Raw genomic sequence first — 14385 nt, 5'->3', positions numbered from 1 at the left:
CTTAAGCGATTCTCTTGCCTCAGCCTCCCGAGTAGCTGGGACTACAGGCGCCCACCACAACGCCCGGCTATTTTTTGGTTGCAGTTCAGCCGGGGCCGGGTTTGAACCCGCCACCCTCGGCATATGGGGCCGGCGCCTTACCAACTGAGCCACAGGCGCCGCCCATACTTTTATTTCTTAATTTGTTAACAGTCTAATTAGAGTTCCTGCTTATAAGCAAAGGAAACTGACTCTAACTGATTTAAATAGGAAAGAAATTTATTGAAAGGACATACGAGTAACTCCCAGAATTGCCAAGAAGCTTAGATAATTAGTCTCCAAATATGGACAAGGACAAAGCAAAATTTAGTAGCCAGACTATAGCAATGTCATGGCACAAAGCTCAGTCTGGTGAAGGTAACTGCCACTACCAAATTTGGATGCCACAACTTGCTTTGTCACTGTCACTTGATGCCATCACTGTTACCACTGCCATCTACACATTCTGCTACCACTGCCAGAATCGATTTTTCATGGTCTTTTCCTCTTTGTAACATTAGCTCTTAGGTAGTAATAGGCTGAACCTAGATTACATGTCATGTCTTAGCTACAAAGGAAGGTGGGAAAGCAAGCATCGACCTTTTCAGCATTCAAGATGGAAGGAGCACAAGGAATATTCACTGAATATAGAAAGCAGAATCTGATATATATATAACAAATGTTCTCCATATTCAACTCTAGATAAGATCAATTGAATTGCTCACTTTAAATTACTCCTTTGAAGCAGGTGTGGCGGCTCATGCCTGTAATCCTAGCACTCTGCGAGTTGGTGTTGGGAGGATGGCTTTAGCTCAGGAGTTCCAGACCAGCCTAACCAAGAGTGAGACCCTGTCTCTACTAAAACAGAAAAGGTAGCTGGGTGTTGTGGCGAGTGTCTGTAGTCCCATCTACTTGGGAAGGTGAGGCAAGAGGATTGTTTGACACCAAGAGTTTGAGGTTGCTGTGAGGTATGATGACACCCTGACATCAACCCCTGGTAAACAAAGTGAGACTCTGTCCCAGAAAAAAATTACTCCTTTATCTAACCTATCTTTATCCTCTCTCTCAGTCTCTGCTAGTTGTAATTAGTTTTTTTATTGGTTAATTTGGTATTAATAAATATGATACTTGTGTGCTCATCAGTACATGAGTTGATTAGTAAAATAAGGTATTTCTGTATCACAGAGTATTACTCGGCCATAAAAAAGGGCAAACTAATACCTTTTTTTAACAACCTGTTGGTGGAACTGGAAACCATTCTTCTGAGTGAAGTATTACAAGACTGGAAAAACAAACCCCACATGTACTCACTATTAAATTGGACCTCATTGATCAGTACTAATGTGCACACATGGTAAAACTCAATGGTGGGAGGAAGGGATGGGTAAATTCATACCTAACAGGTACAGTGCACACTATCTTGGTAACAGGCACACTTATAACTAAAAACATTTTCCATCCTTTCAAACCTGCTGTTACATAGAGTCTGTAAATTTCTGTGTAAATTTTCTTGCCTACGTAATGTAATCTAGATCACTTTCTACCTCTAAAGCCTGATTTCTGGATTTCCCCTTCCTAGTCTTTTGAGTTGAATCCATTGTTTTCTTAGATTCATGTCTTCCTCTCCCTTTTTTGCCTCAACTGTTAAAGTACATTGGCAAATAACTTTTTCCAAAACATCAGGAGGTACATTTTCTGAGTCATGGCATATTTCAAAATGTCATTATTCTGCCCTCCCACTAATCGATAGCTTCAAAATAATTTCCCCCATTCCAATTTATAGAGGCAGGCATTTCAAATGCTTTTAGCGGTATGTTTTGATATCTGTCTCTGAATATTTAAATAACTTGTTTATGGAGTCATTTTCTCAGTTTTAGGCTCAATAGAAGATAAGAATTTAGCTACTTTTTTTTTAAAACCACCATTCCTTTCCACACATTTAATTCAAATTATTCCATTATTTTATTATTGTGGCATTGTAAATATGTTCACAGCTGAACTATAAAATGGTTTCGTTTCTAATACAACTTTTTGTTCTCCCTGCACTTATTTAAAAGATAAATAGTTATCTTTTAAAAAGTTGGTTTAGTTTTCTGTGTCTGTGACTTATAGAGTAGTCTAAATGTCCTTCCAAAATGTTGAAACAAATCAGTTAATTTCATTTTGGGATCTTCTAGATCCTTCTAACATGTTCCACTTGGACTTACTGCTCTTGAAGCCCGTTAAGCAGTGGTGAGAGTAGGTTCTTCCTTCATCTTCATTTTTGGTATTTCCTTTACCTCTCTTGGGTTTGATCACCCATTTTCTGAATTGTATGGTTTCCTCCTCCTCTGCTTCTCTCTTATTTTATTGGATCACCAACTTCTAGTAACTTCTAGGAACAAGATAAACAGTTAATTCCCATTTTGTTTATAGTCGTAGGTTATGCTATTAATTAAATTTCCTTATTGACTTCTTTAAAAAACATTATTTATTTTGTGACAAGGTCTTGCCCTGTTACCTGGATTAGAGTGCAATGGTGTCATCATAGCTCACTGCAGCCTCAAACTCCTGGGTTCATGCAATTCTCCTGCCTCAGCCTTGAGAGTATCTGGGACTTACAGGCACAGGCTACCGCAATCAGCGAATTTTTTAAAATTTTTGTAGAAACCAGATCTTGCTATGTTGCCTAGGCTAGTCTCAAACTCCTGGCCTCAGGCAATCCTCCTACCTTGGCTTCTGAAAGTGCTGGGATTGTAGATGTGAGCCACTGTACCCAGCCATCTTTTATTGACTTCTTCCAGTAGCACAGACTCATTTGAAAACCCAGGAGGGCTAAGGGTGAATCAAAGGTACACTGAGCCTTGCCAGAACTAGAATCTCATCTCATCCCCAACTGATGAGGTTTAAATCATCATTCATCATTCTGTTTGCCTAGTGGAGGAAGAGTGAATACTCTTCTTGGGAGGAAGATAACATCATATAGAGCCTCTAGAATTGTTTAATACAAAATATCTGACTTTTAATAAAAAAATTACTAGATAGCCTACATGACTGAAAAATGAGAAAAAAATACTAGAACTATAGTTAATCCAGATATTGAAGTTAGCCAGCTATGAATTTTAAATAATAATGATTAATATGTTCAAGAAAACAGATTTGTGAACTATAAAAAAAGAATCAAGTATAAATTCAGGAGTAAAACATCTATTATCTAAAATTAAGAACTTAGATTTTCTAGTAGATTAGACACACACACACAAAAGACAGAACTAGTGAATGAAAGATCAGAAGGAAGAGAAAAGAATGGAAAATATGGAAGAGATTGGATAATATATCCAATATAAGGTATTATCCTATTAAGAAATTGTTAATTTTATTAAATGTTGTTATCAAGAATGGTTGTTGAGGCTCGGCGCCTGTGGCTCAAGCAGCTAAGGTGCCAGCCACATACACCTGAGCTGGCGGGTTTGAATCCAGCCTGGGCTCGCCAAACAACGATGATGGCTGCAACCAAAAAAATAAATAAATAGCCGGGCGTTGTGGCGGGTGCCCGTAGTCCCAGCTACTTGGGAGGCGGAGGCAGGAGACTGCCTTGAGCCTAGGAGTTGGAGGTTGCTGTGAGCTGTGATGCCATGGCACTCTACCCAGGGCAACAGCTTGAGGCTCTGTCTCAAAAAAACAAAAGAATGGTTGTTGGATTTTGTTATAAGTCATTTTTAATTAATGGAAAAGGTCATGTGATTTTTATTTGTATATATCATATCATTTCTCTTTATGATATTTCTTTTTTTTTTTTGAGACAGAGTCTCACTATGTCGCCCTCAGTAGGGTGTCATGGCGTCACAGCTCACAGCAACCTCCAACTCTTGGGCTTAAGCGATTCTCTTGCCTGAGCCTCCTAAGCAGCTGGGACTACAGGCGCCTGCCACAAAGCCTGGCAATTTCTTTTTTTTAAAATTGTAGTTGTCATTGTTGTTTAGCGGGCCTGGGCAGGCCTCGAACCCACCAGCCTTAGTGAATGCAGCTGGCGCTGTAACCACTGAGCTATGAGCGCTGAGCCTATGATATTTCTTAATATTGAACTATTTTTATTTTCTGGAACAAACCACATGATATACTACCAAAAAAAAAAAAAGAAATAGGAAAATGCAGAAGAGAGCATCAGAGACATTTGAGACATAATAATGCGGTTTAACATTGTAACTGGAAGCTAAGAAGGAAAGAAGAGCTAATGAGGAAAAAGCAATATTTAAAGAGAATAATGGTCAAAAGTTTTCCAAAACAGATGAAAGATAGATATCAACTACAAACTCTGAAAACCCCAAGCTCTGGATTTAAAAAAAAAAAATCACAAGTCGGGTATGGTGTCTCATTCTTGTAATCCTAGTACTTTGGGAGGCTGAGACAGATGGATTGCTTGAGCTCACAAATTTGAGACCAGCCTGAGCAAGAGCAAGATCCTGCCTCTACTAAAAATAGAAAAACTAGCTAGGCATCTAGGTGGGCACCTATGGTTCCAGCTACTTGCGAGGCTGAGGCAAGAGGATTGCTCTCTTGAGCCCAAGAGACTGTGGTTGCTGTGAGTTAAGATGATGCCACAGCACTCCACCCAGGGCAACAGCTTGAGACTCTGTCTCAAAAAAAAAAAAAAAAAAAATACTAAACTAAACTAAAATCATGTAGGAGGACTTTCAGTCAGGATAATGGTTGCCTTTTGGTGTATGCAGTAGTTAATGTGGTGGCAAGCTAGTAATCTCTATCTCAGGAGCTTTTGCATCAGTTCCTTTTGTGCTGCTATAAAGAAATTCCCGAGAAAAGAGATTTATGTAGCTCACAGTTCTGTAGACTGTACAAAAAGTATTACACCAGCATCTGCTTCTGGTGAGGGCTTCAGGAGCTTTCCAAAGAAGGTGGGTGCCAGCATATCACAAAGTGAGAGAAGGACCAAAGAGAGAGAGGAGGTGGTGACAAGCTCTTAAATAACTAGCTTGTAGGTGAGTTAATAAAGTGAGAAATCACTCATTATCACAGGGAGTGCCCAAGCCATTCGTGAAGGATCCACCACCCTGACCCAAACACCTCCCACCAGAGGTGTGATGGGAGGAGAAGCAAAATCCCCACTTATCCTCGGGGCTCCAAGTTCTTTGGGAATTGATCTCTGCCAATATCTTATTCCTCGTTCTGCTCCACAATTTCTTCCTATGGAATCTCTGGTAGCTTCTGGCACTTTTCTCATCTAAAACTTTTCCTTCTATCTGAGATGATTTGGCAACTGATGTCTCTACTCAGCCATCTTCTGAACTACTCTGGGGATCAAATTTAAACATGAGATTTGGGGGGGGCCAAACATCCAAACTATATCAGTCTCCTTCTCCATTTTCTTGCTAAAATACTCAATTTAGTTTTTTATATTTCCCAATAAATTATTGAATAGTTGCATTCATATAATTCTTGCTAATTAGCATAACACTAAACATTGTCTAGAAGCCTAACTAGAGGTAGATTCTGGTGGACCCAGGAATATTATCTCTAAATGGATTCTTAAGTGCTGCATGTTTATAATATTGAGATAAAACTATACTTAAACAATTGTTATATGCTATTTGTTATCTTGTAAGATTTTTCCAACGAGCATAAAATTAATTAAAATATCAATCTCAGGTTTGGTGCCTGTAGCTCAAGCAGCTAAGGCGCCAGCCACATACACCAGAGCTGGTGGGTTCAAATCCAGCCCTGGGCCTGCCAAACAACAATGACAACTACAACCAAAAAATAGCTGGGCGTTGTGGTGGGCACCTGTAGTCCCAGCTACGTGGGAGGCAGAGGCAAGACAATCACTTGAGCCTAGGAGTTGGAGGTTGCTGTGAGCTGTGATGCCATAGCACTCTACCCAGGGCAACAGCTTGAGGCTCTGTCTAAAAAAAAAAGAAAAATCAATTTCAATTATTCTAATTCTTCAAATTCTTTAATCAATAAATTACTTTTTAATTATAGAAAAGAAACTTCCAATTCTTTTTAAAACTTTTAGATGGTGCCAAGGGAAAAATTAAGAAAAAGAAAGGAGAGAAAAGAAATAAATTGAAAAAGGAAAGAAAGGTCAGTAATTGTGAATAATTTAATATTAAGTATAAGATTTGGCTATTAGAGGATACTGAACTTGCTTTTTAATTAAGAAACACAAAATCTGTAGAGCCATAAGGCAAAGAATGATTAACATTGTAGTTGTCATGATGAGACTAAGCTAATAGTGTCCTTTGCTTCTTTTCAAATACTAAGAACACTATACAGAGAGATAAAACTTTATAATTACAAGTTTTTAGATTAATTTTGACATTAACATAGCTGTAGTCCCAGCTACTTGGGAGGGACTGTGCTCTGAAAAAGTGCAAAATAGCATATGTGCTCTAAAAAAGTGCAAATAATAGAAATGTAAATAAATAAAAGATGAAATGGTTACACTCTTTTCTCTTTATCCCCTTTTCCTGTGGTTTTCACTATTAAATACTTGGTGTATATCCTTAGGTTCTTTCTCTCTACTCATGGAAATAAATGAAATTGATATAAGCAAATGTACATAGTTTTACGTACTATGTAATGCGTGTATATAGTTTTCTGTTAACAGAAAAGACTATCAATTCGTTTCTCTAAATTTATTTAATATAATAGTTTATACATATAAAAGAATATTTGTATATACATGTGTAATAAAAGTTAGACCTTTATTAATGAAAAGAATGTAATGAGCTTATTATCTAACTAGAATATTACCAATATATCTGCCAGGGTTTTTCTTCCTTTGTTCATTTACTGCCTCCTCATCAAAAGTAATACTATCCTAAATTTTTTGTTACTCATTCTTATGCCATTTGACAATTGTTTAATTACAGATATATGTATCTCTAATGATTATTCTGTTTAGTTTGCTTGGTTTTGAGCTATTCATAGAAAAGTAGTATTATATGTAGTTTTCTGTGACTACATTTTTCACACAATATTTTGTTGCTATGACTTATGCATGTTTTTGTGTAGCTGTAGTTTATTAATTTTCACTGTTGTATACTATTCTTTTATATAAGTAAGGCACAATTTATTTATCCATTGTTCCGGGGATGGATAATTAGGATATTTCTAATTGTTTTGCTATTGCAAACAATACTATCACGAATATGTTGTACATTTCTCTTGGTATTCATGTGTGAATATTTCTAGATTACATGTGTAAGAATTGCTGAATTCTAAGGTATGCACATTGTGGTAGGCAGAATAATGGCTCCCCAAAAGTGACCTGTCTAATCTCCAGGATCTGTGAATATGTTACCTTCTATGGCAAAGGGGGGAATTGGATATGTGATAAAGGATTTTGAAATGGGAGAGAATCTGGAATTTTCTAGGTAGACCTAATAGAATCATAAGGATTCTTTTTTTTTTTTGAGACAGAGTCTCACTATGTCACCGTTGGTAGAGTGCCGTGGTGTCACACCTCACAGCAACCTCAAACTCTTGGGCTTAAGTGATTCTCTGGTCTCAGCCTCCCGAGTAGCTGGGACTACAGGCACCCACCATATAGCCCGGCTAGTTTTTGGTTGCAGTTGTCATTGTTTAGCAGGCCCGGGTGGCCTCAAACCTACCAGCTTTGGTGTATGTGGCTGGCACTCTACTCACTGAGCTACAGATGCTGAGCCAATCATAAGGATTCTTATAAGTGAAAACAGGAGATAAGAGAATCAAAGATGGAGATGAGCTGAAGGAAACAGTTTACAGCAAGGGTGGGGAACCTGCAGCCTTAAGGCCACACGTGGCCTTCTAGCTCCTTAGGTGTGACCTTTTGACCGAATCCAAATTTTACAGAACAAATCTTTTTATTTTTATTTTATTTTATTTTATGTATTTTATTTGATTTTATTTTTTGAGATAGTCTCACTTTGTTACCCTTCGTAGAGTACTATGGTGTCATAGCTCATAGCAACCTCAAATTCTTGGGCAAAAACTGGTCCTCTGGATTCAGCCTTCCAAATAGCTGGGACTACAGGTGCTGTCACAATGTCTGTTTATTTTTGGAGATGGAGTCTTGCTCTAGCTCAGGGAGGTCTCGAATTCCTGAGCTCAGGCAATCCACCAACCTCAGCCTCCCAGAGTGCTAGGATTTCAGGGGTTAGCCACTGCGCCCAGCATTTTAAAATTTTTATTAATACATTTTTGTTCATCTTTTATACTTTTACTTTAAAAATGAACATATTTAAAATATCAAAGAATAAAATAAGTTTCAACAAAATAATCCTCCCAGATTGACCAGCACAATTAGAACATTAGTAAGCCATAAGGACAAAATTGATGGCTATTATGCTCATGATTTAGTTCTAACTTTCCCCACCTGACTGATGTCTCTACTACATGATGGTGGTGGGCGAGCGTTTATGGGGTCAAGTTTGCCAGTCTGTTGTCAGCCTTTTGAATGGTGCACTGTATTTCTGTTTGAAGTGGAATTTGTGAATAGTTACACAGCTCAACAGTATTTTTTTAATTCTGTCTGCTTGACAGTCTATCATGTCAAAGAAGACCAAGAGAACACTGAAGAAGAAAACATTTTTTAAATGAGGATTGGAAATTGCAATATTATCTTGTTTCTGCTAAAGATGAGATGATTTTCTTGCTTTGTGATAATGCAGTATCAATGTTAAAGAAATTTAATGCTCATTAGCATTATAACACTCACAAGGAGCACAAATATTTTAGAGGGAGAGGCACAAAAGGTTGTATTGCAGAAATTAAAAGATAAAAGCAAAAGTAAAGACAATTTTTCCAACAGCGGTAAGAGCTGGAAATAATGCCACTGAAGCAACTTACAAAGTAGCTTATGTACTTGGAAAAAAGGGAAATCATTCAATGATTTGGTGCAGGTTTTATACTTAATTTGGGTCATGACAGAAGATTTTCTTTGCTATGAAGAGTTCTCCCTTTGGGCACTCTTGTGAACAGAACACAGGGAATAGATGGGTCTTCAACAACTTTCAAGATAAATATTGTGAAGTTGGACTGAATTTGGTGGATTTATTTAGAGTGTTTATACAAATACACAGTGCACCTTCAATGATAGGAAAACATGAAGGGTTTATTACACAGATTTTAAAAAGTATTTACAGAGCCAGATCTCATTTCTTTTCATTGTATCTTGCATCAGCAAAATCTCTGCCCTAAACCCCTGTTTTAAGTGTCACTTTGCAACAAGTTATAAGTGTTAACTATATTCATGCAAATGCAACACAACATCATCAGTTTCATAACATCCTAAAGTTGAACAATGAGGTATTCAGTGTGGATTGTATCATTCTATTACAACGATAGGTATTAGCCAACGTTTATCTCTGTTAAGAACAGATAGTTAAATTTTATGAAGAACAGAATCAGCAATTTGAATTATTGAAAGATTTCTATAGGAATGCTGCATTTCTGTATGATATGTCAAATCAAAATGACTTGAATATTTCTTCACAAGGTAAAACTAAGTCTATATATGATATGTGGCAAAAAATTCAAGCATTTTGAACAAAGCTATCTTTTTTCAAAACACTTCATTTTTTTTTTTTGTTGAGACAGGGTCCTACCCTATGCCCCTGAGCAGAGTGCAGTGGGCGTGGTAGCTCACCGCAACCTCAGACTTCGGCTGCGGGCACCCCGCTGCCTCAGCCTTCGGAAGCCGCTGGGATTACAGGCGCTCGCCTCCGCGCCCAGGAAATTTCAGATAAACATTTTCCTCAATTAGCAAAGGTCATTGATGAGCAGGATGTTATATGTGAATCATTTGAAGAATACTCAGCTATTACAGACCTATTAATTGGAGAATACAATGAAAGTCTCATTTTATTAATCAGGACATCACACTCAAATTAGCATTTCAGCCTCACCTAGTTGATAACACCAAGGCACCTAAAGAACTATAGATGAAATTGAGCTCTTGGTAGATGATGTTTTAAAATCATTGTTTGATGCTAAGAAAGATCCAAATGCTTTCTTGCTTTCAACCACTTACTGTTGTGAATCTACATTCACCTACCTAACCCAAATCAAGACGTCCTTATGCTCTCAAGTGACTGATACCCATCTAGAGAATCAGCTGAAACCGTAGACCTCAATGCTGCAACCAAATAGTCAAATGCTTTACAACAAAAAGCAGACACGATAAAATCATTAAAGGTTTAGTTAACTTTGTAATTAACAAATAGTTTTCATTTTTTGAAATTATTAGTATGTAAGTAGATTTTTATAAAATAATCTACATTTTTAAGTATATCTAATTAAAGCTTCTTGAATGTGACCTTGATTACAGCTAAATTAATGTGCCTTCCAACATGGAAAGGTTCCCCACTCCTGCTTTAGAGTGAGTAAGCCAAGAGCCAAGAAATGCAGGCAGTCTCTAGAAGCTGGAAAAGGCAAGGAACAGATTCTCTCCTAGAATATCCAGAAGGAGCCCAGGCCTGCTGACACGTTGGTTTTAGCCACATTTTAGACTGCTGACCTCCGGAGCTGTAAGATAATAAATTTGTGTGTGAAAGGGTGGCTGTGGTAATTTGTATGGCAATAATAGAAAACTAACACATGCCAATTTTCACTGGTAACAACAGAGTCAGTTTCTGGGCTCTCTCTTCTGTTCCATTTGTCTATATGACTATCTCTGTATCAGAGCCACACAGTCTTAATTATTATGATTATATTGTAACAAATCCTGATATCTGGTTGGGAGTTTGCCCAGACATTTGGCTTCTTTTTGGCCATTATTCTCCTCCCCTCCCCCCATTCCTCTTCTGCATAGATTTTAGAAGCAGCTTGTTAAATTCTGTGAAAATAACCTACTGGGATTTTGAACATAATAAAATTTAAACTATAGATCATTTGAAGGAGAATTTATACTTTTATAACAGAGGTTTTTATAGTGTATTTTTTCTTTTATTTTAGTATTAAAGAATACCTCTTCTTTAGTATTAAAGAATATCCTCAATAAAATTTTTATAATTTTAACATTTTATTTTTGAATGTCTCTTATTTTTATTATTATGTGATATTTTGTAACTATCAGTTGCTGGTTAATAGAAATTTGCTAACTTTGTAAGTCAAAATTGACTTTGTAAGTCAATTTTATGTTTAGCCACATGTTAAGGTCTCTTGTTATTTAATAATTTGTATATTCTTTGGGGGATATTTTTATGTAGTCATATCATCTGCTAATAATGGCTCTTCTGCTTTTTATTTCCAATGCTTATACTTCTTTTGAATTATTAAACAAAATATAAGATATCTACTACGATGGAAGCAACAAAATAGGCATTATTGCCGATTTTAAAGGGAATGTTTTCTAAAATTTTGCCATCAAGAATGATGCTTGCTTGCCATAGATTTTCTGTAGAAACCATTTGAATTTTTAAAAAGTTCCCTTCTTTTATCTTGATAAGAATTTTAAAATAAATAGCTATTGAATTTTATTGATTTTTGACATTTGTTGGTCATAAAGTTTCTTTTAGTTTTTTGTATGGTGGATTATGTCTATTCTTTTTTTAAATGTAGCTTTACTGAGATAAAGGCAAGGGTTATAATATATTACCCTTTTTTATACATTATCAGATTTGTATTACAGATATCTTCTTCAGGATTTTTGCACTTACGTTCATAAGAAACAACCTGTAGTTTCTCTCTCCCATGAAAACCTTATATGGTTGTGAGATCAAAGATTATATGGTTTTCTTTCAGTAGTGTTTATCAGATTGAAATCATCTGTTTCTTGAAAGGATGGTGATACCTATAAAACCGTTTGGGCCTGATATGGTTGTTTTTACTTTGAGGAAAGATTTTTAACTATAAGTTAACTATAAGTTCATTTATTTAATACTTACAAGACTTCAGATATTAAAAATGACTTAGTTTTGGTTAAACTATATTTTTCTGGGAATTAATCCATTTACCTAAGTTTTCCTTTTCTTTTTTTTCTATAACATTGCTCATACTATGTACTTACTTTCTTTTTAATCTTTTCTGGGTCCATAATTATATTCCCCTTTTTATTCCTAATACCTATTTTTCGCTTTCTTTCTTTCTTTTTTTTAATCATACTAGAGATTGTGTCTTTTTTTTTTAAATCATGCTAGAGATTGGGACTTTTTAAGAACCAGTTTTTGGCTGTATCAATTCTGTATATTGTATGTCCTACTATTTTCTGCTCATTTTTTCCTTTCTTCTGCTTTCTTTGGGTTTTTAAAAATAGACAATATTTAATTGATGCTTATTGAGCAGTTGTTTTTATAGTCAGATTTCTCATGATAAATTTTGTACTTTTTGCTCTATCAGGCCCTTGTATGGTCAGTGTAAGAAAACAGAACAGAAGAATTCAATATTTTGTCAAAATCCTATTTTTGACTTTTAATCTTGAGCCAGTCATCCTCTCTGGGCCTATATTTCTTCATCTAGCATATAAGACACCAGGACCAGAATTTAGAAGATGCTTATGCTCATTTCCCCGCTCCTGAGTTTAAGATAAACTTCTGGGTGTTATTTCCCTCCTTTTATGTTATTCCATTGGCTTTCTTTCAGGATAATATACATATAAAAAGTAAAAATCCAAATATACTTTGATTCACCCTGTTACAATAGAAAGAAACTACAGACTACAATGATAATGGGTGGGAACACTTGAGAGTAAATAATCTTTTTGCCACAAGTATTTCGAGAATTTAAAGTAGTTATTACTATCCTCAGATAAAAGAGAAAGGAATACAGGAGATAAAGGAAAAAATATTATTTAAATATTATTATTATTTAGAAAAATAATATTTTCATTTCAGGGAATTCAATTGTACAAGTAAGAAAAAGCTTTAGGCTAGTGGTTGAAAGTCTTAAATTTAAGTGTATATTTGCTCAGTTTCTTCTAATCATGATTATAGGACTTCTTCAAATGTTTGCCAAGTAAGAACAAGAAGTTTTATGAGTTAGTAAGCTATATTTACTATCAAGAATTTGTTTAATTGTCCTGAATGTAAGTTTTAACTTTGATATCTACCAAACTTCTGCCATATATTTGTTACAGAAAATTATATTTGCTTATTTACGCCATAAAATGAATTCACCTGTATGAATACTATATTATTCAGGGTCCGATTAGGAAAACAGAATTCATCTAATTAAGAAATTTAAAAAAGAGGGTGGCACCTGTGGCTCAGTGGGTAGGGTGCCGGCCCCACTTACCGAGGGTGGTGGGTTCAAACCCAGCCCCGGCCAAATTGCAACGAAAAAATAGCCAGGTGTTATGACAAGTGCCTATAGTCCCAGCTACTCGGGAGGCTGAGGCAATAGAATCACCTAAGCCCAGGAGTTGGAGGTTGCTGTGAGCTGTGAGATGCCATGGCACTCTACCGAGGGCAATAAAGTGAGACTCTGTCTCTACAAAAAAAAAAAAAAAAAAAATTTAAAAAAGAACAACTAAAATACAACACAAGGCCAGGCGTGGTGGTTCACACCTGTAATCCTCACACTCTGGGGGGCTGAGGCAGTTAGATTGCTTGAGCTCAGGAGTTCAAGACGAGCCTGAGCGAAAGCAAGACCCCATCTCTACTAAAAATAGAAAAACTGAGGCAAGAGGATCGCTTGAGCCGAAGAGCTTCAAGGTTGCTGCAAGCTATGATGCCATGGCACTCTATCCAGGGTGACAGCTTGAGACTCAGTCTCAAAATAAATAAATAAATAAATAAATAAATAAAAATAAAAATCTTCGTGACTTTTAAGATAGGAAAAACAGACTGTAAATACAGGAATTGGGTTTTTGAAAAATCCTAATAAACCAGTTGAACCTTTGATGAATCTACTCATAAAATAAATAAAAGAGATACAAACAAAAGTAAAAAGTAAAGAGGGGATATAGCAACAGATACATATCTTTAAGAACTTACAGAAAATAATATGAACATCTCTATGCTAACATATGAGTATAACTATCTTAGTTGTGAAAGAAATATAATTTTCTTTTTCTATAATTCATTTTATTTTCTTTTTGAAGCTCTCGTTCATTGGAGTTGGATGGAAACCTGATCTCGTCAGTTTGGAGTTTCCTACTTTGAGTGCAATGTCAAGGTTGAGGTGAGGTAGGGGTGGTCTCTGTGTTACCAAGGCAAGAGGAGGGATAAGGTACTCAGACTCACCTAGCCCTCAATGTTCTCTGTTCATGCAGGTGCCTTCTGAGATGTCCATCGTCCTGTCTGGTTCTCAGTCATTTATTCACACCATCTATCACTAAGATTCCTTCATTCCTGTCTGCTTGGTACCTTCAGGTACAGTTGAACTCTTTCTTTTTTATTTTCTATCACCTGGAGAGGCATGTGCATAATTATGCTCTTTCTTTTTTCTTTT

General features: G+C 36.2%; 1 protein-coding gene across 3 annotated transcripts in view; it reads left to right on the top strand.

Moving 5' to 3' along the window:
- Nucleotides 1–14385, top strand: part of TRAF5 (TNF receptor associated factor 5) — a 106462-nt gene that overhangs the window by 73423 nt on the left and 18654 nt on the right. For 2 of the 3 annotated variants that reach the window (XR_008383020.1, XR_008383018.1), the window contains exons 15-16: nucleotides 14036–14115; nucleotides 14207–14306. The gene's annotated coding sequence lies outside the window, so the exon portion shown is untranslated. Of the gene's footprint in view, nucleotides 1–6028; nucleotides 6097–14035; nucleotides 14116–14206; nucleotides 14307–14385 lie in introns of all 3 variants that reach the window. The other variant, XR_008383019.1, reaches the window with a different exon arrangement.

This window comes from Nycticebus coucang, chromosome 10, assembly GCF_027406575.1.
Source record: "Nycticebus coucang isolate mNycCou1 chromosome 10, mNycCou1.pri, whole genome shotgun sequence".
Taxonomy (NCBI): Eukaryota; Metazoa; Chordata; class Mammalia; order Primates; family Lorisidae; genus Nycticebus; species Nycticebus coucang.
The sequence above is the reverse complement of the archived record's forward strand: the minus strand, read 5'-3'. Positions and strand labels throughout refer to the sequence as shown.